Genomic DNA, 27,809 nt, shown 5'->3' with positions numbered 1-27,809 from the left:
AATATTCTGCCAGCAGAGATTTAGAACATTGGCTCTGTAAATGCTTTCATGTCAAGACTAAAGGCAACACTTGTTTAATTCATTCTTTGACCCAACAGCAGCTTTATCTTAGGTTATCACTTGTTAAGCTCTCTAGAATGTTTTAAACATGAAGGGGGCTGCTGTGTATATATACCCTGTCTATTGTATTTTACTTGCAGAAATTTGACACTAGTGATTCATAAATATCAGAACCATTTCCCTTCTGTGCTGTAAATTATGCTTTTCTTTAGCTCCATTCACAGGGTGTGTAACCCATTCCAGACAAAAGAACAAAAAAAAAAAAAAACAACAAAAAAAAAAGAAAATTGTATTTGTCCCCTACCAAATTTGTAGTTCTTTATTAAAGATCACTAGAGGTCACAGATTTATATACATCTGCTTCTGTGTATATATTTTCATATATACTTTTGTGTATAAAGTTTTGGTGTGTGTAATAATATACCTGTATGTACAGTTTGGGTACATGTGTATTTATAAGTATAAATATGCAGACACATGTGCACAATTTTATGTGCTGTGGTGTAAATGGAGGACTGGAGTTATACATCAAATGTACCGCAACCTGATTAGAATAACAACTAAGGTTTGCTGTACATCAAAATAATTTACACTACTCTTTGTAAACCCATCATTTCTGTAAGCAGGGAATTTATCTCTAAGTTGTCAAAGCAACTGTAGACATTTTTAGATGCTGTTTAAAATCAGCATCTAAAAATGACCCCTCAGAAATTACATCGACAGAATCCTTTTGGAATTGCATTACATAACACAAATCAGAAAATCAAAAATTTTATAGTATTGAGTCACAAGACTCTTGATATCAGTCTGTATTTTTACTGTCAGCAATGGGACAGACAACTTTTCACCTGAATTCATTCTCAGGTTGAAGTCTGATTCCTCTCTGAACATCATGAAGATGATCTGAGTACTTGCCATCCTCTTATTGGCTCTTTAAAAAACCCCAAATAACCAGCCAAAGCTAAAGGAAAAAAAAAAGGCAAAAAAAAAACCCCTAATTGGGTGGGAACCTTGTAGGGAGATTTGCAAAGTTTTGCAATACATTCCCCAATCCAGATAAGCAAGGACCAACACAGACAGAGCAGTTTGGCCCTGTGCAACCTCTGTAACTAAGAGCCAATCGGCTGGGACATAGGCACTGAGAGCAGGAGACATCTGCCAGGTGCCTTGGTCCTGAGTAATTACTCAACAAGATATGTTAACCGGAGTAATGTGAAAAAAATCCCCTGAGTGGAAGAACAGGACAGCAAAAGTAACAGCTCCATCAGGAAGGCAGTAGTTTAGAAATGTGGGAGATATCTAGACAAAGTTTAAATTGTCTGACTTGTAACTGGAAGTAATAGCTGCCAGCAGCAAGTGGGATACTTAGAAGAGAGATTTCTTTTTGACACCTGCTTGTTTTGAAGCACTTTATGGTTTTAATAGTTTTCAGGTGGTGCAGGAAGAAAAACCTATGAAAATATAATATGGAACTGCAGAAAGACAGTGCCTCATACAGAATTAACTGGTTGTGGCAAGTGTACAGAACAGATGGGAGGTGACCAAGAACAGTGTGCTAAAGTGAGTTGGACCCAGCCCTGACTAACAAAACCAGCAGAAGATGTTACTTTCAGTGGGATTCATCTCCACTAGTCACAACTGTCAAAAAAGTTAAATGTCCAGTCAAATCTAATCCCTTATGCTCTAGAGGCTGGTGAGGCACAAGCACAGAAGATGGCTCCACAGGTTAATGAATCCCAACTATTTGGAAGACAGCTTAAACAGAAAGATCTGTCCTCTTAAAGAAGTAAAACCAAACACCAAGGATAAAGCCTCCTTACTGTTTCCACATCTGCACTAAAATGAGGTGAACCCCATTTATGACCCAGGCTGAGGCTCATAAGGAAAGAACAGTACCCTAACACAATAGAAATGCTGGAACAGCCAAAATCCTCAGTTTTTCATGTGTGGTTGGGTTGGAGGGAAATAAATTCGTAAAATACTCCAACATCAGGCACTGTGAAAGATGCAGACAGACAGTGGTAGGCATTTCCCTTAAACTCTTATTCTATGCCATGAAAGCTAAAAGAGTTTTAAACATACAACTATAACCAAAATATCGAGCCCCAGATAAGGATGACTGAGGTCCTTGATGAACCAGACACTAGAAAAACTTTAAATTGCTGGAGTTTTAACTCCCTTTTGAGTTCAGAAGGCATCTATTTCAGTTTGCTGCCATAACCTGTAACAAAGGAAAATCATAGCTCATACTTAACAACAAAACCATACCTCCATTTATTTTTTTGAAAGAATATATGCATATTTTTAAGAATTATAAACAGTCAGAAAGCCCTGAGACCAGTTGATGCTAATGATTTTCTAATCAATGCATGGATTTTCTTAAATAAATAGATAAATCATCTGTCAATACTGTGCTTGTTATTCCATTAATGTCATAGCCATGAAAAAGGTATGACAAAGGAATAATGTAATATGCTCCCCTGGCACTGAGGCAATGACATCTTTTCAGAATGTGAGTAGAAGAAATTATTTCAGACATATATTTTGAATGTCTATTTGAAGCTATCATGTTGCAGTGAATAAAATGTGTTTATCCCTGCTTAGTCTGCAATCAAGTGGCTTAGCAGGCTGATGTTCTCATAGCTTTAACTTTCTTGCTTGGCAGGGGATCAGCCTCTCTTTGCTGCTTACATTGAGCAAACTTGCAGATCTCAATCCTTCTGGAGTTCTTCTCTGAGATAATGAGCTAGAGTGTACCTTTCGGCCTGCAAAGAAATTGTGAGTCTGGGACCATTCCCCTCAGACAGTGTAGGACCTCAGAGAGGGGCTGTTGGTTAAGAAACTTCACTATCAATGCCATTACAAACAATGTGGCTTCTTAGCAAAGTGCTTGAAACACATGCAGAGAACTAAATTACCCATGAACAACAACAAAACCCTGTCTATCACCACTGTAGATAAAAATACCCAGATGGAAGCTATGGAACTAAATAACCTGAACTTGAATGCAATTATCTGGGGCGTTTTGTTTCCTTGCAGGTCATATAGAAAGAAAAAATAGTGCTACACCTTTGATGTAGTTTTAATAAATATTCAAAGTCCCTTCAATTACTGCCTGAATAATTACTGTGGATGCAAATAAAATGGGGAAAACCAGAATGACTTTCTGGTCTTCCTCAGGGGAATGGACTTTGGAAGTAGCAGCACTGAATTGGATGTGAGGCAACTTCAAAAAGAAGAGGAAAGGGGAAAGCTGAGAATAGTAGGTGTTGTAAGGCATTACATTGCTAGTTATGCATGTAAAAGAGTGTGCATTAGCACTACAGCCTTCCACCATGGTGAGTGGCCAACTACAGTTTTGGAAATGATACTTTCTTCTCTTTGTGACCTGAGGGAAGTCTCTACATTCCCTTGCTGTCTGCTTCAGTGAATCCTTTACAGCAAAATAAACCTGGCCGTAAGAAACAGAAAATAGTTGCAAGCCAGAACACCCATGAAGACACTTGTCTTGGTAGTGAGAGTTTATTTCCAGGGATCATTTTGAGCACATCTTGAGCTTTGATCCACTACTAGGGTTGTTGAGACCAGCCTTTTCCAGAAGCACACCATGATCCCTCTTGCGAATCTCCACAGAACTTCAGCAACACCACTTCTCTCATGAAAACATGCAGGACTTTGTGGTAGCTGTTTTTAAGCCATTAGAGTTGAGGAAAATATTTTTTATTGTGCTGGTGAAGAACATTGGAAGGTTTACATAGTGTCTCTAAAAAGGCTGAGATCACCTAGTAATATTGTTCTCTCATTCTAGAGGTCCAAGAAAGCCTTTAATTTATATTGAGGAACAGATATCTTGCTTTATTATTCCATCCCTCACGCTACCAGCTGGGCTACCTTTTAATCTCCACAATGACAGTGTAGTAGGCTCCTGCTCTTCTATTTTTTCATTCATTTGCTCAATGTCTTCATTATTGTTATTACTTCACCTGACTCTATATTTGCAAGTGTGGCATATGCCTCAGTGGACTCTATAGCCTGCCAATTTTCTAAGAATTCTATCATCACACACTGCATGGACATGTCCTCTCAGTCTCAGAGAATCAAGCAGCAGTGACTCAACACCATGTGCATACACAGTCAGCTCCTGTGGTGCTGCTGTCTCCCAGTGGATCGGAAATGTGCTGGTCTTAGCAATAGCAGAATTTTCCTAAAACTTAAAAATGCAGATAAGGGTTCAAATACTTCATGCCTTGGTCAACCCATTTGAAAGACTTAGGAATTATGAGGGTGAAGGATAAACACTCTGGAAATCAGAAGATGGATATGAAATTATATAGATATTATCATTCTGTGCTTCAGCTTCCTGGTTTGCATTTTATAATTTCTTCCAGCAGACAACTGCATAAGGGGGCCTCTATGGAGAATGCTGGGCTTCCTCTATTCCTGTTTCCATATAAAGGGCAGTATCTGCTACTGGCTCTTGATAGTCACATTTGTGTTTTGGGGATTGCAACTCACATCAGTCAAAGCATGTGAGTGACAGGGAATTCTGCACAGGAAACAGGGTCCTTCTGTTCTACTATTGCTGGTTAAAAAAGGACTCTCTTTCTGATTCCAGTGATCCACAACTTTCTGGTTTGATTAGGAGATGTATTTATTATGTCTTGCCTTCTTCTGTGACTCAGCAGCAAACAGGTTTCCATTCACAAACAAAAGTAAAATGACATCAGCAATTGTCAAATACAAAAAGACAAAACTGACAACGACATTTTGCTTTAATACTTCTAAGCAGATACTGCAAGTAACAGAATGCACACACACACCCAGGGGAATATTCAACATGGAATTTGAAACTGTTGCCAGCACGCTGTCTTGGAGAAAGAAATGTTGCTGCTTGTCTCAATAGCACTTGTCATTTTGTGGTCAGCTGCCCAAAGAGGAGCACAGCAGTGTCTGCGGGCAGCTGCAGCAGCTGAGCCAGTGATCCCTGGCACAGGGACAGAGCCAACAGGTGTCAGCCAGCCAGGCAGCACCCATGCACAGCAGCAGCCTCATCTAAAACCTCAGCAGGACGTGGAGATGGTGCATGACCTCTCAACTATGTTAGGCACATCTCTGCTGTTACAGCTAGTTTCTGCATGGGCAGTACTGAGGGAAAAGGAATGGCCAAAGGCAGGGTAGTTGTGGATCTCTGACTGTGCTACCCTGTGTATTGTCACTGAGCTCCTGTCAGTGACCATGTCATCCATGTTTTCTGCAGACAAACTTGGCCACTAAGCTAGGGAGAGACCGTATGCCAGGCTTTTATGGAGCAGCCCTAGAAGCACTGCTGAACTTTGTGCCTTGAGAATCACTTGGAGCAGTCAAAACAGTCCTGTATATTCCTTGTCAGCATCTAATAATTTTCTGTATCTTTTTCCATTTTTCCATGTGACTCAGAGAATCATGAAGCTAATTAATTCCATAGATGAGCTTTCTGCTATAATCAGGTATCCTGTTTGGCATTTCCTTATCTGATCAGATAACCAATTATTTTCCCTTGTACATAATGACCACTCAGATGAGAATTGATCAGGACTTGTTCCCCAAACAGAGCCCAAATCAAACTCTTTCTGATGCTATCAGTGGAAGCCACCCAGGTTTCAAAGACAGGTGCTCATATATTTCTGACCTTTCCTTCCCACCACAGAGAAAAAGGTATTCTGACACACAGAGAGAAAGGTCTTTTCCTATGGGCTTATATTCTTTCACCCATGCTTCTCTTTCTGCCTCTCCTAGATTCCCTTGATCAAGAATCTCTTGATCTTTTGGTTCTGAAAGTCATCACACCAAGTTTCAAACATATCCAGTCATTCATAACTTCTCCCTCCGAGAAATATGTCAAACTCCTTTTGTATGTTTATCTCTGATCCTCTTTACAGATACATTTAAGAGCTCCCCTACATTAACATCCCTAGTCTTTGCCTTGCTTCAGATGATTCCTTTGTCTTTTCAAAACTAAATGCCATTTCTATTTTGATCTCAGGAATGAAACTGACTTCTTACCTCTGTTTTTTCAATAGCTGAGAGGAAGCATTCCCACTTTTGAAGCTTCCAGCTCATGGTATTTGCTGCTTGAACAGAAGTTTAAGCATAACCAAAGGATGTATTTTTCACCTTAGATAATATGCCACCTCACTAAGGGAAGAGGCTCAAATGGGCATGAATTTTACAGAAATCAGCTGTCTAAGACCAGCTGAGATTCTGGTGGGAGAAATCAAAGGCAATTTGTTCTAGAAAGAATGTACAGTCAAGCAATTGATTTTAAGTTGCTTTTCTTGTCAATGCATACCTTTAGCTTGAGGATGTCAAAGAGTTTTCTTCTGAATCTTTGTACTATTTTGTGATCCTATTTGGATGTAATTTCACCTTCACACTACATATTCACTTTCACTTGCATCCTGCTTTTAGACTGGGTGCTGAGCTGACATGTCTATGAGAGTTGTCTGACACATCCTATGGCTGTCACTGAGCAAGACTGAGTGGCCTCTTTTTCTGCTCATTGGTTTCTCACCTTCAGTGACTCTCCTGTTCATTTTTGGAGGGCCTTGTAGCTCCGCTCCACTTCCAACACAAACTAGCTGCTGCAGTTGAAAGGTTTCATGCCCATTTTTCTTCCACATTGCCCTCTCTTCATGCATTTTTGCTCCCTATCCAGTGGAAACAATGACAGAGTTAGGTGGTAGAAGTTTTCAAGTCCCAACATATAAACACACAGTTATAACTCCTTGACTTCTTTTCATATTTCATAATTAACAGTATTCCTTTCTCACGTAGCTGGGGAGGTATGCATCAGCACTGCTGCCTGGCCAGTGTATTTGGGAAATGGAGTTTGGGGGAGAGGCAAAGTCCCCAACAAAGAAACAGACTGGCATCTCTGGAGTGCTGTGATGGCTCTTCAGAATTGAACATTTCATGCAGTTTCTTGGTTTGCCTGCTCAGGTTTTCAATGAAAAATTGAAATGTTCTCTGGGAAGCAGAATCATTTCATGAATAATTCACTGCAACTGAAAGCTTGCCTCTCTGTTGCAAAACAGTTTGATGTAAAACTTTTCAGTTTCTTCCAATTAGGACAAATGTAGAACTCTCCCTGTGCTGTCCTGGGGCTCAAAAGGCAACACAGCTGCTGTCCTGTATCTTCAGTAGCAATAAACGTTTGATCAGCTTGTGTGCTTAAGATACAGGCATGAGAGGAAGGAAACAAGGCCAAATTTACTCGAAGTCCCCTTGAATTCTCCTCAGAAATTATATGACTTGGCATTCTTTACGCCAGGAATAAGGCTTAGCTTTTTCCTGCTTGTTTCTGTTGTATGTTTGCATTGCTCAAAGGCAAAAAAAAATTTTTTCCACACATTTGTTTGAAAATTTCCAGCCTTATTTCCTATTCTGCCATTGCACTAGCTTTGTCTCCTGTTTGCTGTAAATGATATTTTTCACTGAGGTGGATTAAACTATTCAAATACCCTTATGCTGATGTGCTTCTAAACTACATTCTATAATAATTACCAAAGATATATACTGGAAAAAATAATTATTCCAGTTTTGATGTAAGAGAGAAAACTGAGACTGCCAGTTGCTGCATGGACAACCTCACCGGAAAGATCAACAAAGGCCACCATAGTTGGTTTGGGAAGTTTTGTCTGTATGTATATTAGTTTCTCTTCCAGCAGGATATAAGCTTTTAATGCTCAGGACTTCCAGAGTCAGTGGGCACCTTTTCCCTTATAATCTCCCCATTTTCTACCTGACTACTGCAATATGGGTAACATTTGGTAGAGGTGGTACATAAACCCTCCAGCTGCTTTCATCATTCTGTCAAAGGGAGGAAAACAATCAAAGTGCTGCAGCAAGAAAACAAATGGCCAAGTAGCTGTTGGAGCAGGAGGTTCCAACTCACTGGAGCTCAGCTTATTACAGGCCATATGCCTGAGTGGCTCCTCTCACTGAGTGCTGCACCCAGATATGGAAACTAGTATGAAAGTGCCTGTGGTTTATCAGGCCTGGTTTGCTATAACCATATGCAACTACTGAGATCACAGAAAATAAGAACCGGAAGAGGCTGTGGTGCTAACAGGAGAGAGAATTCTTGACAAAATATAGCATTAATATATAAATTTCCCTAATATTTATGTAAAGATCATAACAGGCAATAATAATTTGGTATCTCAAGCTCACAGCAGATGATCTTGTTTTAGTCCACAAGCTATATTCATAAATGATGCAGCTTAACATAGGTAAGGAAATAAATTTAAATGCTCTTCTACTTTTAAATATCTAGATATTTTTAAATATCATGGGGTTGAATTAATAGTTTCTCTTTACAGATACCATTAGCTCACACCCTTTCAGCTATGCTCAGTGTTTGGAGGGCTTGATGTGTAAATGAGGGACTAAGCACATGACTCAGGTCTTGAATGCTGGATGACAGAATGATGGAGACCGAATGACAGCACTGGCAGAATAAGGAGAACAGGAAGGATGGAAGAAGTCAGGTTTTTTCCTGGCATTTCAGTTATGTTTATTTGGCAGAACTCTTTCCAAGAGCACTGAAGTGTCAGGCCCCCAGCCAACCATTTCTATTTGGTGTTACGAAATCTTAATTACCTAGAAAAGGGAAGCAGACGCCAGCAACTAAAAGCTTGTTCTAGAGCTGCTATATTTCCCATCCTCTCTGTAGAGTACTTATTTCCTTAGTTGCTTAAGGACTTATTCTAGAAGACATGTTACTGTGAAAATGGCATTGCTAATTTGGGGAGAAAGTATTCTTAGTCAGAATAATAAGATGTGCTCTTTTAGTTATTCTGGAGGAGGTGCTGCACTCTAAGTTCATACCGTGTCCAATTCAAAAGGGTTTCCCCAAAGAAGATGGTGCTTTATCTTTCATTATACCTTCCATATTTCTGTGGCCAGTTGTACAGCTCTGTGGCCTTTTAATCCTCTAGACTGGAGTTATGTCATCTGTCTAGTAGCTCTTTGCACACATAATTCACAGCGCTGCCATAATTCACTACAGCTGCTACAGTCCACCCACATTTTGTAAAAAGGATGATGACAAGCTTTATTTCATTTCATTTAATTTCATTTATACTCACCCTGTATGTGAAAGACTCTTGTCCTACCTTTGAAACCTTTCCCCTTTATTTTCCACTTGGTGGCTTGTGCCTCCCTCTTTATATTGCCCAATTGAAAGCTTTTTTTATGGCTCGAGTGCCTCGCTTAACTTTCCCAGCAGCACATCAAGTAAGCATGCCCTTTATAACTAAAATGAGCTGTACTGACAGCACTGGTCTGCCTCTGGTTTGGTTTGAAACACTGTTACATGAAATGCTAGGAAGGTGTCTAGACACAGTGCAGAGCAGGCACCACACGCACATGGTTAGAAGACATTAGTAATCCCTCAGTGTCAGCTGCTGTCCTCACCCGTGTTAGTTCAAAGGGGAAAAAAAAAATATGTGACAGTGTTTTCACCTGCACAGGGTGGCTTAAACAGCCTTTCTTTTCATGTAGCAATAAGCAAAACTAGATATGGAAAGTTGGTTTCTTAGAAATTAAAAATATCATCTTACTGGTCTTAATAAATTTGCCATTCTTTGCTTCTGTGTTGAATAAAGGTCCATTAATTATGCTGCTGTCTCTGAACATGGCTCCAAAGAACAGGGTGACCACCTTTTTCAATAAAATTGCAGATTTACAATTTTCCAGCTCAGTGAATTGCTGGTATTTAAATATATTGAAAGGCCAATGCCAGACTGTTCTGCCTCCCTGTACTGCATTTTACCAGGAAGGAGGTGCTGGAAGGGTGCATGAGGAGAGAAAGAAAAGGAGCAGAGAAGACAAAACAGGGCAGGGAGACAGGCAGATGTGATGATAGGAAAAGCCTTCAAATCAGAAGGACCTGGAGTGCCTGGAAGAACCTAGGGCACAGAGGCTGGTGGCCCTTGGTGTCTCCTCAACCCTTGTCTTGCTCCCAAATGAGAGCAATGAACATTACCGGGACCCCAGAGAGGGCAAGGCTGCTATCTCCCAGGAGTTATGGTCCATCACCCTGGCTGTGAGATGAGGACCAAGCTGGTCTAACTGCCTTTAGCCTCTTTGCCCAGGGAATACCAGAACAAAGCACAAACTCTGTGCTGTGCCTCAAATCCAGCTACACGGCCACACAAACATAGAGGATAATTCCTATTTTCTGTCAGCTCTCCTTGGCTGGGAAGGGGAAAGATGGGTCCATGCAGGTTTTCTCTGTAGTTGTCTGCAACTGAAAATTGGTTTTAACCATCTGCAAAGCTGTACATTCTTTTGGCAACAAAGTTAGGAAGAAAAAATAGGAAACAAGGGCAAAGAGACTGAAAAAAAATATGAGTGTTCCTCTACATAAAAATCATCAGAAGGTAAAGGGATGGGAGGGTAGCAACTAAGGCAAAGCTGGGTCTTATATTTTTGTGCCTCTGGTTTGTGTTGTATTTTGTGCCATATAGCTAAGGAACATCTTGTGTTTGCCTTACCTGAGTATCGCAAACAGCCTTTCTTACAGACACAAAATAATAAAATATCCAGCTCATAAAGCTCACCCTCTCCTCTCATTGCTTATGGAAACAGTAATACTCCTGAGGGCACCTGAGTACTGCTGGCATTGGACACCACTGGTGGAGGTAGCAGTATGTAATCTTCTGCTAACAACTCAGCTGAATCCCAGGAAACTGATTAGGAGGTGAGAAACGACTTTGGGTATGTGGATCATCCGATGAAAACAGTGCCAGCTTGTGCCTGGTTTTAGTCATGGATGGACCAGCCCATGACCATCCCTATTGCCTGGTTGTGCTGAGAGGAGTGACCAGGCTGTGCCCAGCACAAACTCCCTGACACAAAGTCTCTCCAACCATTTTGTTTTGAGGGCTGCAGGGACAGAAGACAGTCTCAAGGACCGTTAAATATTGGTTCCCTGATTTTTCTTCCACTCTCTGTTTTTGAAACTCAGCTGCTGTGATAACAGCCAGGAGGGTTTTAAGTCTCTCCTCCTTTGTAGGAAGTTATAGTGTAAATTCACCCTGGCTTCCAGATTGCACACATAGGATTCTGCTGTGTGTGAGGCTGAAAGAGGAGACTCAATTTCACTGTGGTAAAGGCTTCCAAGAGCTTCTGAGGGAAGTCCTATTGCTAAAATAGCATCCTTCTCTTTCCCCTCTTCCCACTGTCCTTCTTTTTCCTAATATGCCACACTGCAAATACAGAGCTCTGTTCACACCTGTGCCCTGTATTACTGGACAAAGATTTATTTTTGGTTAGCTTGTGTCTGGCACTTGGATGACCTTGATGCAAATCTCACTTGTAGTGCAAGTTTTCTATGAGTTTGGCATGTAGGGTGGAAATTACCTGAGGGTCACCTCTCCACAGATGATTCTACTCTATATCTGAGACTGTAATGTCTGTCTCCCTCCAGAAGCCAGAAATTAAGATAAGGAAACATGTTGAAAGCACAGTGCTTCAGACTTACTTCATTCCTGTTTTAGGATGAGATAAATATCTCTCAGAGGGAACTGTTTCTTTCTGGCCACCTCAGGGGGGCCATGTTTGTAATAGGCATCTCCATTATGAATAGCTCCCTTTAGCCAAATAAATTGTAATGTAGCCACTCCTGTCTTAAAATTTACCCTTTATTATCAAAGGAGGCACAGACATTTTCCTTTTACAGAGATGTTGTGAAACTTGTTTTCAGATACACAAAAGATAATTGTTTTCAGATACAAATCAAATTTGTTTCTTCAATATATTTTGGTACATTTGCCCAAATCTCTAACAGTATGCTCTCCTGTACTGCTCAGGTGGATCTGAAAGAGTGCTTTCCCTCTCTTGGCCTCTCACAGGCACACATACACTTGTGTGCACACATGCACAAACACAGACCAGGGCAAGTGCACAGAAAGTTCATCAGGCATTTCAGTATGTGATAGGCCCCACAATTCAAAGCTGGTTTTTGTGCAAGGGGATTAGGACTTTGACTGTCTTTCTGTGGCATATGGAGAATGAAAAGTACAATAAAGCATGCTAAAGACTAGAGACCAGATAACAGCACATCAGCAGCTAATTGCTATGTACTCTGTACAGCTGCAAATGAAACACAGCAAGAGACTTGAACAGATTATATTATAAAGGATTATAGCAATGGTCTGAGAACAAAGCTAGAAATTCAAAGGAAAACAACCCAGAAATTCCAAAATAACAAAACAAACAGTTGGAAGCCCTATGGGATTTTTAACCATTTTGTTGTTGGAAGGATCTTTCTATAATTATTTTCCATGACCGTTGTATCTCCCTGAGGTTGGGAAGAACAACTCCTGGCTGCTTTCATAACCCAGAGTAGCAGCAGTGTTGTTTATGTCCTGCAGGATCCTACACTTTTTCTCGTAGCTACTCTGCACTGCAGGAGCGAGAGCTGAAAGGGAGCTGAATCTGGGCACTGGTGTAGAGCAGAGTATGAGGCATAAAGAGGCTGTTCAAGCTTTGTCTGTGCTCACAGCATTAAAATATCACCTCTTTCACGTTCTGCTGTACCTATGGGGTGTTCTTGTTCCCTCCTCACCAGGCAGCAGGGGAAGCAATGGAGTTGGTGCCTTCTGGGCTGCACACAACCCAGTGCTCCAGGGCTGTCCCCATCCTTTTAGAAAGTCTGCCCTAAGACACTCTTTCAAGCTTCACACAATCTGTAGGATCCACTCCTCAAACCTTTGGACATTTGAGTGCCTTCCAAATGTCCAAATGGGGCTTCATCCTGCTCAGTTAAAGAGGGCATATTGTTCTATTTAAATTATGTGTAAAGTCCTGTTGTAATATGATTTTTTCATGGAGGTGAGATGTATATGCCCTTGGGTAAAGGGAAGAATATCTTTAGGCAACGACGTCAGCACACACAGAAATTAAAGCACTACCAATTTCCTCTATGCTTGCATAGCAGAGTGGGCCAAGTCTTCTTATGTGGGAAGACAGTAGAGAAGCTGTTCAAAGGAATTTTAGATAAAACACTCCTGTATGACTTTTTGAGAATCATTAATATTGGAGATGGATGGTTGTCAAAGACAGACACAATTACTTTCCATTTTGTTAAATGTACAATTTAGAATAGTGCTAGTCTTCATGATATTCTATAGTTTGTTTTTTTTTTTCTTGTTGTTGATAAAGGCTATTTGTCAAAAATGTGGCTATTAAGCCATTTTCAGTCCCTCATCTACCTTGCACATATGGCAAAACATAATGAGTTTTCAAACTGGAAAAATATTTAGCATCCTGAAAATGATCTCTAGGTTAATTTGAAGAATTCATCCACCTGTTGTCCTGAAGCTTTTCTGAGATATGTGTACTGCTTCTGACATGTTGTATATTATAGTGCCTTATTCAGAAATACAAACACCTTATAGATAAAGAATAGCAAAGGGAAAAATAACATTTCTGTTTGGAAGATAACTTTTCTATTGAAAATATTTTTACCCCACTAAAAATAGAAAATAGACTAATTGAATGAAATGGCTTTTAAAGCAAACTCAAAAGTTTACAGCATGAAGTATATTTGTTTCACATATTTTAGATATGATTTCTGTTTAATCTTCTAAGCTGTTGGCACTGCACAGTCTTTTTTCACAATGTGGCCTTATGCAGCCTCAGCCCACAGCCCTTCCTCGTTCAGACTCTGCAGCCAGGCTTTGAAAAAAAGTATATTCCTCTAAGTGTGCTGGTGAGCACCCATGGTGGCTGAGTGCTCAGGTTCCCCACCAGGAAGAACTCATGCTGGTTTTCTGCAAACATGCTGCAGAGCTTACAGGTGGTCACTTTCCTTGCAGGGAGAATATTCATACAGTGAGATGCCATTCAAGGTGACTATGGATGGCAGAAGTACCAGTCAGTGAGCCACAACAGCCCACAAGCTTATATGTCATTGTATACAGCCTAGGGGAGCAACACATGCTATGAATTCCCCAAAAAAGGTTTTGGAGTAGTTGATGCTACTTCAGAAATATGTAGCATCCAAGGCAACAAAGATTTGAATCTGCCTCCAATTTGGTGAGAAAGCAGCAGCTGGTTTCAGACTCAGTGGATGGCAATGGAGGGGTTCCTCCAGGAATCAAATTTATCACTTATTTATATTTATATAATAGCTACAATTATATCTATTTTAATATGTATATATAATATGTATAATATATATAAATATATATATGTATAGTAATGTAAAGTAGTAAATTACATTTCCAAGCTCCGGTGGATATAATTTTATAAGAATTGAAATTATGTGAACAAAAAATGTGAGCTTGGTTTGGTTCTTTTGTTTTCTCCCCAGTACAAATGTGGCACTGTGCAAGCAGCTCTCGGATGCCTACAAGTTAAATTTTCTGTCTCTCCGGAGTAAGAAGGCAATTTCATTGCAGCTGAGTGTTGTGCAGACAGGGTGGCTGTAAAAATCTTCAGTCATTTGTGTTAGTCACAGAAGTAATAACTTTATTACTGGAACAAAGGCAGATTGCTGATGTTTTAGGGTAATGTTTTTTCCTCTTCATATTTATTGTAATATCAGACAAGGTTTTACTGGTGTCACACAGACATTTGCTATTATCATGCAAAAGAGTTTGGTCTTCTTGAGAGATTCTGAGTTAGATAATTTGAACATCGATTTTTTATTTTATTTCTGTGCATCTTATAAAATATTTCCTTATAATTGTTAACACGTATCATTTTAGCATGTTGATTAATATATCTTCCCCTTTTTACAACACTGAACTTTTTTTTCTGTATACTCTTTGGTAGAGCTTTATATTTCTCCTCTTTCAAAAGGGTAGGTTATAACTATGCTTGTATTTTTTCTTTTTAATTTTGTTTTCATGCTGCTAAGCAGAGCTGGTGATTTGGATGAATTCTTACTGCATTTTCAGGAAGAAGAACTGACAGAGCTCAGCACAAGTGGTCTGTAAAGCTGGAAGGGGTCTTTTCCACATGTTTGTGTACTCCTGCACTCACAAAATGGAAAATTGTTGAAAATGGAGAAGAGGATAGTGATAATCTGTGTAGACAATTCAGATGTTTCATAGCAGTCCCCTGGACAAAGGCAGTGAGGTGGAGCCATGCCAAGTCAAGAGACCTAAAGTTTTGTTACAAGAACTCTTACCTTAACATACCAGCACTCGTGTCCTTCCGTTTTAACCTGCTGGAGTTATGTATAATTGATGCAGGGGTTGAGAAAGTCATCTGACATCAGCATAAGGAAAATGTTAAGCTTTCTCAGTTTCTGGCACATGATTTTTAAGACATTTTAATCCCCTCCCTTTCAAGTGTGGATTTACTGTGGAGGTCAAGGGGTCATTAATACTTCCCCTGTTCCTCCACCATTAACAGGCAAACTCATCAAGGACTGGTGTTGGATAGTGTTATTTCATTAATGCACATACATGCATTTGGGTTTTTTCCTAAGCCAAAAGAAGAATTTTTCCTCATCATCCTATTTCTTCAACATTATTTGAAGTTCAGAAATTGTCTTTCATTTAAATATCATCAGCTCAAGGCTCCACTAACAGACATTACTGTTTTTAGATGTTGCAGATGTTTTAGGAGGAAGAAAGGAGGCTTGCCCAAAATTGTTTTGCTTGCTATTGCAAGGACCACAGCCACAACAGAGAAGATATTTCATCCTGTTGCACTGTACATCCCTCTGTGGACAGTAGAGAGGGGCAAGTTCATCACTAGGCAGACTCTTGTAGCAGACTGACAAAACAGATGAAACTACAATGGGATAACTGGCACTGAATAAAATGTGGTAAAGCAAGGATAGTTCCTCTGTCTGCTGTAGAAGCAGGCTGATACCTGCCTACATATGTCTTTTTGAAAGTCACTCACGGATGCACAGTTTTATACAGCCAAATACCCCTCTGTATGTAAATTTATTTAGTCAGTGTCATTTCGTGGTTATGTACACAAAGGCAGAAGAATATGACATCACCAAGTGCACCCTCAGGCACCAGGTGGGGTGGTATGGTTGACACATCTGAAGGAAGGGATGCCATCCAGAGGGACCTGGACAAGCTCAAAAAGTGGCTGCATGGGAATCTCATGAGATTTAAGAAGACCAAGCGCAAGGTCCTGCACCTGGATCAGGGGAACCACTATGAATATAGACTGGGGATGAGCAGATCAAAAGCCTGCCAAGGGGGGCTTGAGGGTGCTGGTGGATGAGAGGCTGGACATGGCATGGCAGTGTGCACTTGCTCAGAAAAATCAATCTTACCCTGGGCTGCATCAAAGGCAGGGAGAGGATTTTGCCTCTCTGCTCTGCTGTCATGAGACCCCAGCTGCAGTTCTGCACCCAGCTTTGGGGCCCTTAGCATAGGCAGACATCAGCTTGTTGCAGTGAGTCCAAAAGAGGGCCACTAAGAAGATTAGAGGAAAAGGGCACCTCTCCTGTGAGCAAAGGGGAAAATAATGTGGACTGTTCAGCCTGGAGAAGAGAAGACTGCAGGATGACCTATCTGTGGCCTTCTAGACCACAAGACAGGTGGAGTGAAATTGTTTACAAGACCATGACAGGACAAGGGAGGATGGCTTCAAACTGACAGAGAGAAGGTTTAGATTAAAAGTTCTGTAAGGGTGGTGAGGCACTGAACAGGTGTTTTAGGTGGTAAATGCAAGATGTGGCTGGGGGTGTGTATTCTATTGCCATCTGTTAGAGGTGGGGCAGTTATCTTCTGTTAATTGGGCCACCTGTTAAAAGCAGGTGGGGCAGTTTTCTTTATCTCTTTCACAACCAATCCTCCCTCCAGGAATATCTTCTGTTAATGGACCACTGAGTCCCACTGAGAAAATTACATCATCCCGTTGTGAGCTGCTCCACCCCAGGGGAGGAGCCAGAAATTCCTATCTGGATATGATCTGAGAGTTGGAACACCACAGTCAGCCTTTTCCCACTGGGCTCTCAGAGGAGTAGCTTTTTCCCACTAGATTCCCAGAAGAAGACCAGGCCCATCTATACCACCACTGGACCTTCAGAAAAAAATGACACCTTTCTACAAGATCATTGTTTCAACAGAACCACATCTGTCACTCTGGGAGGACTGCAGCCACCCTTTAATCAGACTGCCACCAACACCCTGACCCACAGGGTGTCAGGTCGTATTCTGACTCTGTCAGTGTTGTTTTGTATTACTACATTTTTATTTTTACTTTTATTTTTCCAAATAAAGAACTGCTGTTCCTACTCCCATATCTTTGCCTGAGAGTCCCTTAACTTCAAAATTATAATAATTCAAAGGGAGGGGGTTTACATTTTCCATTTTAAGAGAAGGTCCTGCCTTCCTTAGCATACACCTGTATTTTCAAACCAAGACAGCAGGTTTCCCAGAGAAGATGTTAATGTCCCAGGAAGTGTTCAAGGGCAGGCTGGATGGGATTCTGAGCAATCTGGTCTAGTGAAAGGTGTTCCTGCTCTTGACAGGAGGGTTGGAGCGGGATGATTGTTAAGGTCTCTTCCAACCCAAACCACTCTGTGATTCTACAATACTATGACATGGGGCCTGTTAAGCCAGTAAAGGGTTTTCTGTGTGTCTGTTCTTTACTGTTTTCTTAAGGGTAAGCTTGTTTGTCTTCTAGACGGAAGAAATGTGTTTCAGAGTGTTTGGGTATTTTGGATCACTTGCTCTCTGGAAATACTAAAAAAATACCCACAACACAACCCATGTACACTAAATATATTAAGTCAGAAAGGAACTGACTTCTGTGAAGTACTTTAATACAATAGAAACTGAAATGATGACCATATAATGTGTAGTGAATGCAAGTTATATGGAAGAAAATGGCACATCACCTCAACATTAATTACTTAATGACACAAAACTGATGATATTAAAACTGCTGGAGGTGGTCAAAGTTGAGTACAGTCAGGCTAGTGTAACACTTGGAATTCCAAATATCTATTTGACATTCTGCCTATGGTTATATTCTTTTTTTTCTCCCTTCTTGAGATGACTTCTTTTTCATTCTTCTTTTTGCATCCTTCAGAGTGTCTAAGTTTTCTTCAGCCTAACCCTCCTGGGAAAGACAAAGATAGAAAAACTTCCGTTTGCTGCTATTTTACTGTGCTTTACTTACTGCTTTAGAGACAGTCACTTTCTGGTATGTGAGGACAAGATGTCATGAGGCACATAGTACAATAGTAAACCCAGGCTTTGATCTATTGCTAGAAGTGGATGTGGGAAGAGAGAAAAAGGTTGAGCTTTTCTAAAAGATAGATTTATATATATATATATAAACCTACTATAAATATACATATATATAAACCTACTATATATATACACATATATATAAATATATAAGGTTTATGTATTTTTATATATCTATATATATATATAAACCTACTAGAGTCTTCCTTGGACTTAAGCAAACTAGCTACCAGCCCTGTTTAGTATTATACATAGGTTAAAACTTTCTGTGTGATCACTGTTTTCATCCAAAACCAGGGTTACCAGACCTTCCATGTCACATGAGCTTCATGGCTTTCTCAGTGAGGGCTTGGCTCTTCTTATCCCCAACTGCCCCATTAGGAGAAAAACTGAGCAGATCCCTGGCAATTTGCTGAGCAGTTCTGGCCATGGTTTGCAGGGAGTCCATCACCCGCTGACATATGCCTGCCATTCATCTCCCATTGAAATCCTTCACTCAGGTCTCTTAGTCACAAAAAGGGGGTTGGAGGTAAAAAAGAACACTTTATTTTTCCCTTCTAGATATATTGTAAATGTGACCTTGTCTCCTGCTCAGGTTTGTTTATATACATTGGCACATCAGAAAAATGACTGGCAATGTTAAATATTGTGATTTGAATTAGTGGTTTGTGTAGCATCCAAATAATCTGAATAAAGTACATTACAAAAATGCTGGAAATTGACATTACATCTATGTTGATGCACATTTTGGTTGCCAAGAAAAGAGCAGTTTGGCTGGAGGATCCAACAAAATCTGCTTAGTGGGTCTTCCTTGGCGAGAGCCCACAAAGCAGATTGCTTTCATACAGTACTCCCTTAATCACTGTAAAGAGGTTTCAGAGAGATTAATAATAACTAGTGCAGTTGTTACACCCACGCACAGTGACTCAGACGCATGGCCCAGGGAGAGTCTTTACCTGTGTGGGCCACACAGACACATGCCAATATTTAGTCCAATAAAGTTGTCTTTCCAGCAGCATGAATGATAATCTTGGAGGTAGATGATGACAGGGCCTGTCAAACAAGCCCCTATACTGAGACACAGCCCAATATATAACAGCATCTCACTAGAGCCACATTAAAGACTGCAGTGAAATCCTCTCACTCTCCCTCCCTTTCGTCTCTCAGATATCAGCAGCACTGATTAAAACAAAATAATACCTAGTCCCAGCATCATGCTGCGCTGCAGTGAGAGGACTCTAAGAGTAATGAGGGCCCATTTGGTTTAAATGAATTTTTGGCCAGTGTTTCTGAGCCCGGGCTGAGGCAGCTGGCTGTTAGTCAGACGCGATGCAGGCAGGAGGTGATCAGACAGTGCTGTGGTAGCGGGGGCTGTGGAGGAGTTCTGAGCTGCTGCTGCTGTTACTCCTCATGCTAAATGTGTGGATAGCCTTGGTGCTACTGACTCTGCTGCCCACAGCAGACACCCATCCATGGTTTTGTCTCTTTTGGACCTGTTATTTAGGTTAAATTTTGTGTGATTTAAGTTATCTCATCACCCATTTCTGACATAAAAGAGGAGCAATTGTGATTTGATTAACCTCCCTGGGAACAGGGAGTGCTCAGGAATACTCTATCCGAGTCTTTAGTCAGCTACAGATTAGCAGAGAATAATAATTCAGTGGCTGTTACAGAGCAAGTTCCATGTAGCAACCGGAGTTAAATAATTATGGATTGCCTCCGGCTTGCAGCTCATTTGATAGCAAAGCTCCTATTGACTTCAATGGCACGGGAGATTGTGGAAGCCTTGGAATAGTGGCAGGAACAAGTCAACCATAACATTATCTATGGAAATAAAAGCCTTCCAACTAGAGAAATAGAGATAAATTGAGGACAATTAGGAAGTATTTGAGCTCTCATTCCTACCTGCAATATGGTAGGAAGTCAGGCTCTGAATTAATTAATTTTGTGGTCAAAAAGACATAAGGCAACAAGCCACTTTGGAGAGGAAGAGAAAAGCCAGATCCTGTTTGGCTAATTTGATCTCCTTCTATGAGAAGGTAACCCACTTGCATGAGGGAAAGACTTGTGGCTGTTGTTTACCTGGACTTTACTAAAGTTTTGCCACTGTTTTCCACAGTATTCTCCCAGAAAAGCTGGCTGCTCATAGCTTAGATGGTTGTACTCTTCTCTGGGTAAAAACCTGTCTGGACGGCCTGGCCCAAAGAATTATGGTGGATGTGCTTAAAACCAGCTTGTCACTGGTGGTGTTCCCTAGGACTCTGTTCTGGAGCAATTACTGTTTAATGTTTTTATCCATTATTTGGGTGAGGGGATCAGGTGCCCCCTCTGTCAATTTGCAGATGACATTAAGAGTGTTGATCTGCTGGAGCAAAGCTCTGCAGAGAGGCTGGATCAATGGGCCACAGCCAACTGGATGAAGTCCAACACGATGAGGCACTTGGGCCACAACAACCCTGGGCTGAAATACAGGCTTGGGGAAGAGTGGCTGGAAATCTGCTTGGCTGAAAAGGATCTGGAGGAGCTGACTGACATCCACTGACTGTAAGCCCAAAGGTGTTCAGGTGGCCAAGAAAGCCAAAGGCATCCTGGCCTTTACCAAGAGTAGGGTGGACAGCAGGACCAGGAGGGCAGTGATCATCCCCCTGTACTCAGCACTGATGAAGCCACACCTTGAATCCTGCGCTCAGTTTTGGATGCCTCATTACAAGAAAGACTTTGAGGTGCTGGAGTCTAGAGGAGGGCAGCATAGCTGGAGGAGCATCTGGAGCACAGTTTTTATGAGGTGTGGCTGACGAATCTAGGGTTGTTTAGCCTGAAGGAAAGAAGGCTTAGGGAAGTTTAACCACACCATGCAGCTGCCTGAAGGGAGGCTGTAGTCAGCTGGGGGACAATCTCTTCTGCCAAGTGACAAATGAAAGGATGAGAAGGAATAACCTCAAGTTGCACCAGGGGAGATTTAGATTTGATATTAGGAAACAAATCTTTACTGAAATGGTTGTCAAGCAGTGGAACAAGCTGCCCTGGGAAGTGGTTGATTCACCATTCCTGCAGGTATTTAAAAGACATGTAGATGTGGTTCTTTGAGACATGGTTTAGTGATAGACTTGACAGTGTTACATTTGTGGTTGGACTCAATGTTATCAAAGGTCTTTTCTAACCAAAATTATTCTATGATCCTTTTCTATGAAAAGCAAGAGAAACTTCTTTTCTGACCTTCAATGTCTCCCTGTGGAGAAGGGGCACAGAATTTATTTGGGGCAGTACAATGTTGCCTGGCTTACCTAAGATTTTCTTTTCAAGTTGTTTCTCTAACCCCTCCACCCCCAGGCCAAATCACACAGAGAAAATGACAGGAATATGGAGAGGGGCAAATTCACAACAAAGTGTGAAGTACAATGTGAAACTGAAAAAAAATATTTGATTTTCTTGTTTTAAGAGAGGAAGTCAAACAGAGATTGAACTTGAACTTTTGTTTTAAGTTTTTGTCCTTTTGGCAACCTGCAGAAAATCACAAAGAGCTTCAATAGTCAGAAAAATTTTCAGACCAGAAATCACATCAGTAGATTTCTGCTATGCATCCCAAGGTTGTATTAGCTCACTCCCACAATTTTTTCTGTGAAGTAGGCTACTTCTTTAAATTCATAGCGTTCAGTGCTGTCATTGTCTGCATGGTACACAGCTAATCAGTTTAGTTATAGACTGGCTGGATAAGAGCAGTGTTTCAATAGCCAATCCCCTAAATGGATCTATACACCCTAAAATAAATTAGCAACTCATATATTATTTTGAATTCCAGGCTATTTGCCAGAAAAGTAACATGCAATACATATGATAAAGTGTGAAGGTGCCTGCCTTTATGAAATGTGAGTGTGGGAAGATATAACTGATTTTTTTTTGTTGTTTTTCTCAAATTTCTATATATTTATTGGAATTGGCAGTTTCAATTAATTTACTTAGTTGAATTAATTTGACTTAGGTGCAAGGCACATGTGTTTTATAATTGTGTATGTATTTTGTCTCGTTTGTTTTGCACAATCTGCCCGAAGCTGCATTGCAGAGGGCCCCAAAGTTCCTCTGTGGCATAAATGGCATGATGAGCTGTTATGTACAGAAGCCTCTCTTCACCTGAAGGAGCTTTTCATGCATTGTCAAGACTTTCCAACTCAACAGGAAGAGTTGTAAAATAAGAAAGAATAAAGGGCTCAGCCTGTAGGCGTGTTTTAATGTAGTAGGGAAAAGAACAAGTAAATCGGTGAAAAGGTTAGAAAGATGAAGGGAACAGGGAGGAAGGGAGAAGAGACTGACATGATCAATAGTTTGCCGAAGGAAGCGCTGCTGCTGTGAGGTCTGCACTCAGTTATGAGATAAGAGAGAATGATAGACCTACACCACCAGAAGCCGCATAAGGTCAGGGAAAACCCACAGAGAGTGTGGGCTGTCCAGTGCACCATGTGGAATAGCAGTGATAAGGTGGTTTAATGGTAACACAACTATAGAAAAAGTGTAGCTTAGAAGACACTGTTTAAAATTATGAAAAAGCAGTGTCACTAAAATTGTTATGGTTTTTTGCCCTGCATTCACTTGTAACATTTCCTTTTAAGTAAAAATCTCTCTGATAAAGACTAGGAAGAATAATTTTAAAATACCTAGCATATTGAGACATCGATACTTCATAGATTTATAGTTGCCAGTAAATTTAGTAAGTAAATTTCCAGCAATAAAAATTTCAGTAGTTAATTTGAACATGTCGTCCATTTATTTCCTGTCCACAAATCTGCTTGAATATTCTTTCCTTTTCATTTTAACTTACTCTGAGAATAATTTCCAAAAACTGTTGATTGTTTGTGAGCATCTTTCTGTAGGTTTACAAAAAAAAACCTCAAAACCCCTCAATCAAACAAGTTTGGATTTAATGTGTTATTCACATGGTATTTCTGTGACACTACTGAATAATTATGTGTCTGTGAAAGTGTTTGGAAGAAATTTAAAGGATTCAAAATCTGCTACCAGTAAAAATCTTAACTATTGACTGTGCTGAAGTACATTCTTGACAGTAATTTTTTTCTGCCAGAATATTTATAGGAAGCAAACATAAAATGGACAGAAATACAGTCAATAAAAAAATGAAAAAACTTTGCCATTTCTTTTCAGACAACTGCAATAGTTCATTATCTTCTTCCAACTGGTGAAAAATTCCTATTCTAGCTGGTTTTTGAGGATATAAACCAGACCCATGTTTGAAGTACCTTTGCAAATCACTGTAGTGCTTAATTATTTTGGTTTTTTTCCCCTTAAAAATTTTCCTCTGTGCAGAGGAAAGGAGAGAGGGCAATTTCCACTTGGTCCCCTCCTTGCCACACCTAACAGAAATTCACAGAGAATTTCAGTATGTTTTATGCCCTCCCCAGTCCTTTCCCCTGCACACAAGTGTGAAGAGTCTGCATATGACATCATTATTGGGGATGAGCTTATAATGAATGCAATAATGTAAGCAAAATGGCCTTTCCAGCACCTGCTGTGCCAGCTGCAGAGGCTGCTCCCCTTCACCGCCTGTTGGTGCTGTGGTTCCTTACTGCTGGCAGGGTGGGATGGGAGAGCTGTGTGACTGACACCTCTGTCTACCACTGCCTGAGAGGAGCCTCAGGACCTCTGTACCAGTACAAATCTGTGAGGGCAGTGAATCTGTGTGAGGGGAAACCCCCACAAAAATAGTGGGAATGGGATGGGCCAGTGCATCCACACCCAGACTGGCCTGCCTTTTCTGAAACCAAAAATAAAATTACATGCATGCTCTGTTGTCACTCTCAGACTGCCCTTCTCTCTTTGAGAGTTAATAGTGTGTGTATCCCTTTGCAGCAAATGCTGTGGTGGGAATTAATGCTTAGGAGAGTCCACACAGTGTTGGAGGTCAGAGAGTCAAAGATACCCTTCTGTTTATCCCCTTGCAGTAAGACAGGATTTAAATGCTCATTCTGAGATTCTCCCTTCCAGCCTCCCTTGACCCAGTCTGGAGTTGGCTGACTAATTAAAAGAGAATAAATATGTCAGTGCTGACCCCAGGGATAATGCAGAGACAGGTCTTAATTTCCAGTTTTCAGATGTTGAACTGTGATGAAATGGTAACAGTGATACAGCACTTCACAGTCCTATTAAATCTACTTTATACAGCCAGTACACAAAATCTGATGGAATGAATGACCTTGACTGTACTTCCCTTCACTCCCTAGATATAACCCAATATATCCTAATTGGGAGAGATGCTACTGGCATCTCAAACAAATGTTATTTGTCCCATCATAATTTTTTTTAGCATCTCAGCATATCTGCTGCTCTTATGTGCCCTTGCCATGACCAGTCCTTCAGTTTTCTGGAGGGAATCATCACCACTACTAACCACAGTCCTACTAGTCCTTAATTTTCAAAATTGCATGCATTCCTGTACCAGGAACTCACACAGAAGAAACTGTGAGGACAGCATCATGTTTGGTCTGTGAGGAGACACCATATCAGAACTTGCCATAGCAGCAGGCACTGTGATTTAGGAATCAAGAGGCAAAGCACCAAACTGATGCAATCATCAGCTAGCCTGGCTGAGCATATAAGCCAGTGAGCAAGGCTGCCAAGCTGAAGGAGCACAGAGCTGTAACCTGCCTTCAAAAACACCACAAGGTGTAAACTTCAGGCTTGTCAGTCTGTACCACTGTCCAATACTACAATGAATAAATCATTATGTTAGAAATTAAACTCAGCTTTCAGCTTGCCTGGGATGGTGCCAGCCTATGTCTGAAGCGTGCCTGAGGGGACAGCAAGCCGCGGGCTGGTGAACTGAGCAATTCATGACAACTTGAGGATGCCGCTGGCATCCTCAGCCCTCCTAAGCAGGTCAACAACACAGAGTGTGTTCAGAGAAGAGACTGAGACAGAGAGATAGCTCAGAAGTGTATCTTTCTCTTTGCTGTGATTTACCCCCTGCCCAGTTCCTGGGAACATAACATATATTTTGTAGATCATAGGTGGCAGGGAAAATGGCATGGGCCACTCCCAATCCTTCATTGTGTGTTTGCCCACGTTTGTTCATTTGCCCTTTCTCTATCTCCTCTGGTCTAAGAGGCTTTTCTCATGGCATCAGCTGCTTTGACTCAGTTATTTTTTATAACCTACACAGGTTGTTTTTGGTTTTTTTTTTTTTAGGTGAGGATGGGCCTATTTCTATATTGTGTCTGGATTTGAGAATCTATTTGTAAAAGAAGGGAGAGTTGAACTCACACATTGGTGAACTGAGACCCCACTGCACATGAGGGCATAACGTTGTGGGCTTCTTCATTGTGGGAGCCCAGAGGAAGAGGAGAGAACTCTGAAGTTATTGGATGACTAAATAAATAACCTATGCCTATTATATGCTTTCATGCCTTCCAAAGGGGCTACATAAAGTAGCAAAAGTGTCACATAAAATGTCATTGGGTTTAAATCCCTGGAGATTAGCCAGTTGCCAAACATCATGATAGCAAATCAACTGTGATATCTAAAGCACAGAACCTAAAGAAACTGAGCTGCTATTCCACTGAGCTGCACAGGACCATGTAAAACTATGTCTAGATCAGCTGAGTTCAGAAGTTTAGTCCATTGGGCACTACTCTCTCAGCTGCACAAAGCACTTTCTGTCCTCCTCTCATTGATACTATACTGAAAAGGGGCTTGTGTGTTGAGATTTTTAGAAAAAAATTTCTGCCAGTTCTGCTGGTGTCACTGGAGTGACATGAGTTATTAAAGCACTATAGCTGTCTGTATAATTCAGCACAGAGAAGATACATGTGCTGGTCTGGGTACTCCTTTTCAAAAAAACCCTCCAAAAAACAAAACAAAACAAAACAAAACAAAACAAAACAAAACAAAACAAAAAAAAAAAAAAAACAAAAAAAAAAAACAAAAAACCAACAAACCCAGCAGGGTTAGGACACAATGAAACGTAAGCCCTTTATTTCTGACAGAATTATTTGCTTGTAAGCACAATGTTCCCAACATGTGATTTTAGCAAGGTATTAAGTGATTTTAAGGAAAACAATCTCCTTCTACTTCCTTTCTATGGAAACATGAATTTACTGAAATTGTTGCACTTTTAAAGCATAAATCACAGTGAAAAATAAACTGATAAGAAACATATTTGTTATCTACTTTCAGGCTTTTATTCTTTCCAGTCTAATATTCTGCTAATGACTAATCAGTCTGATAACTTTTAGGGATAGAATTTGCTATTTTGGGCTATTCCCCTGGATGAAAGTTATTTCTATAGCAGTTATTCTTAGAAGCATTTATGGAAGAAAGGGAGCCAGTGAAGCACCAGCAGAGCAGTGACTCACCACAGCACTACTAATTGCCAACCAAAAAAAAAATCTTTTGCTTTGCGAATCAGAAAGTCAGCTGCATTAAAGGAAAAAAAATGCACTATATAGTTGAGCACCAAACACTGCTTATGATCTTTTGCTATTAAAACTATGTGGGATGGGTGCAGAACCAAAAACAGTGACTGACAAACATCTGAAATTACTCCTTTTGAGATCTACATATCTCCACATCATTTTCCTGCCAACCCAATTTCCCATTGCTCTTGACTCTTTCTTTATCATCTCTGCAACATCTGCTTGGCTTTGACTTTTTCATCTTCTGTTGTTCCACAGCTTGAAATATGTTAAGTAAAAGGCAGCTAAAGGGACAGCTAGCAGCCTGCAAAAATTTCAATTTCTAGGTCTCTGGCTAGGATCCAGGTAGGTTAGTGGCAACTGAAAGTGATTACCACCTCATGCCTGCTTGCTGACCTCAGTGACATTTCTTGCTGGACCGGCCACAGCAGTATTCTCAGCAGGAATCACCCACTCTGTGCTGAAATCAAGCCATTGTCCCCCCTGCAGAGTCAAGGCTGTGGCAGGGCTGTCTCCAAGAAGCCACAGAAACAAACATCTTCATCTTCATCTTCATCTTCATCTTCATCTTCATCTTCATCTTCCTTTTAAATATATTAAATTAACTCATTATTCTTATTTTCCAGCTTATACAGAGATAGCATGAGAGCTAAGGCTGTGCAGAGCTATGGCTGTGCTTAATGTGCACTCTGCAGATGACTTAACAATAACCATTACTCTGTGTAACTGAGTAAACTAAATAAGTATGGGTATAAAGCTCAGCATTTATTGAGGTGACACATGTTATCTCTCTCTCCAGGCAACTGGTTTGCTTGATGTGTCCAGAGAAAGAGAGAGAGAGAAGAAAAAGTCTCCATGTCTCATGCTGCAGCCTAATCATAGCTGTTTGCAGGAGAGCTGAAAAGCTGTTTTCTCCTTTCTTCCTCTCCTCCTATGTTGTGATCTGTCAAGACCAGGAACTGGTTTGTCCTTTGCTCTTCACATATCTAAATTAGAAACAGAAACATCCTTCCTTCCTTCCTTCCTTCCTTCCTTCCTTCCTTCCTTCCTTCCTTCCTTCCTTCCTTCCTCCATCCCTCCCTCCCTCCCTCCCTGGAGACTACTT

At 40.7% G+C, this 27,809-nt stretch overlaps 1 long non-coding RNA gene across 1 annotated transcript in view; it reads left to right on the top strand.

Annotated features, from left to right (window-relative positions):
* LOC128939313 (uncharacterized) overlaps positions 1-27,572 on the top strand; it is a 30,268-nt gene extending 2,696 nt beyond the window's left edge. Inside the window, exon 3 of the long non-coding RNA XR_008483211.1 lies at positions 27,504-27,572. This is a non-coding gene — a long non-coding RNA (uncharacterized LOC128939313). The remainder of the gene's footprint in view (positions 1-27,503) is intronic.
* Positions 27,573-27,809: the final 237 nt, after the last annotated feature.

This window comes from Melozone crissalis, unplaced genomic scaffold (genome assembly GCF_028551555.1).
Source record: "Melozone crissalis strain CALT ecotype California unplaced genomic scaffold, PUWL_Pcris_2 ptg000027l_1, whole genome shotgun sequence".
NCBI lineage: Eukaryota > Metazoa > Chordata > Aves > Passeriformes > Passerellidae > Melozone > Melozone crissalis.
Note: the sequence above shows the minus strand (reverse complement) of the source record. Positions and strands in the feature narration are given on the sequence as shown.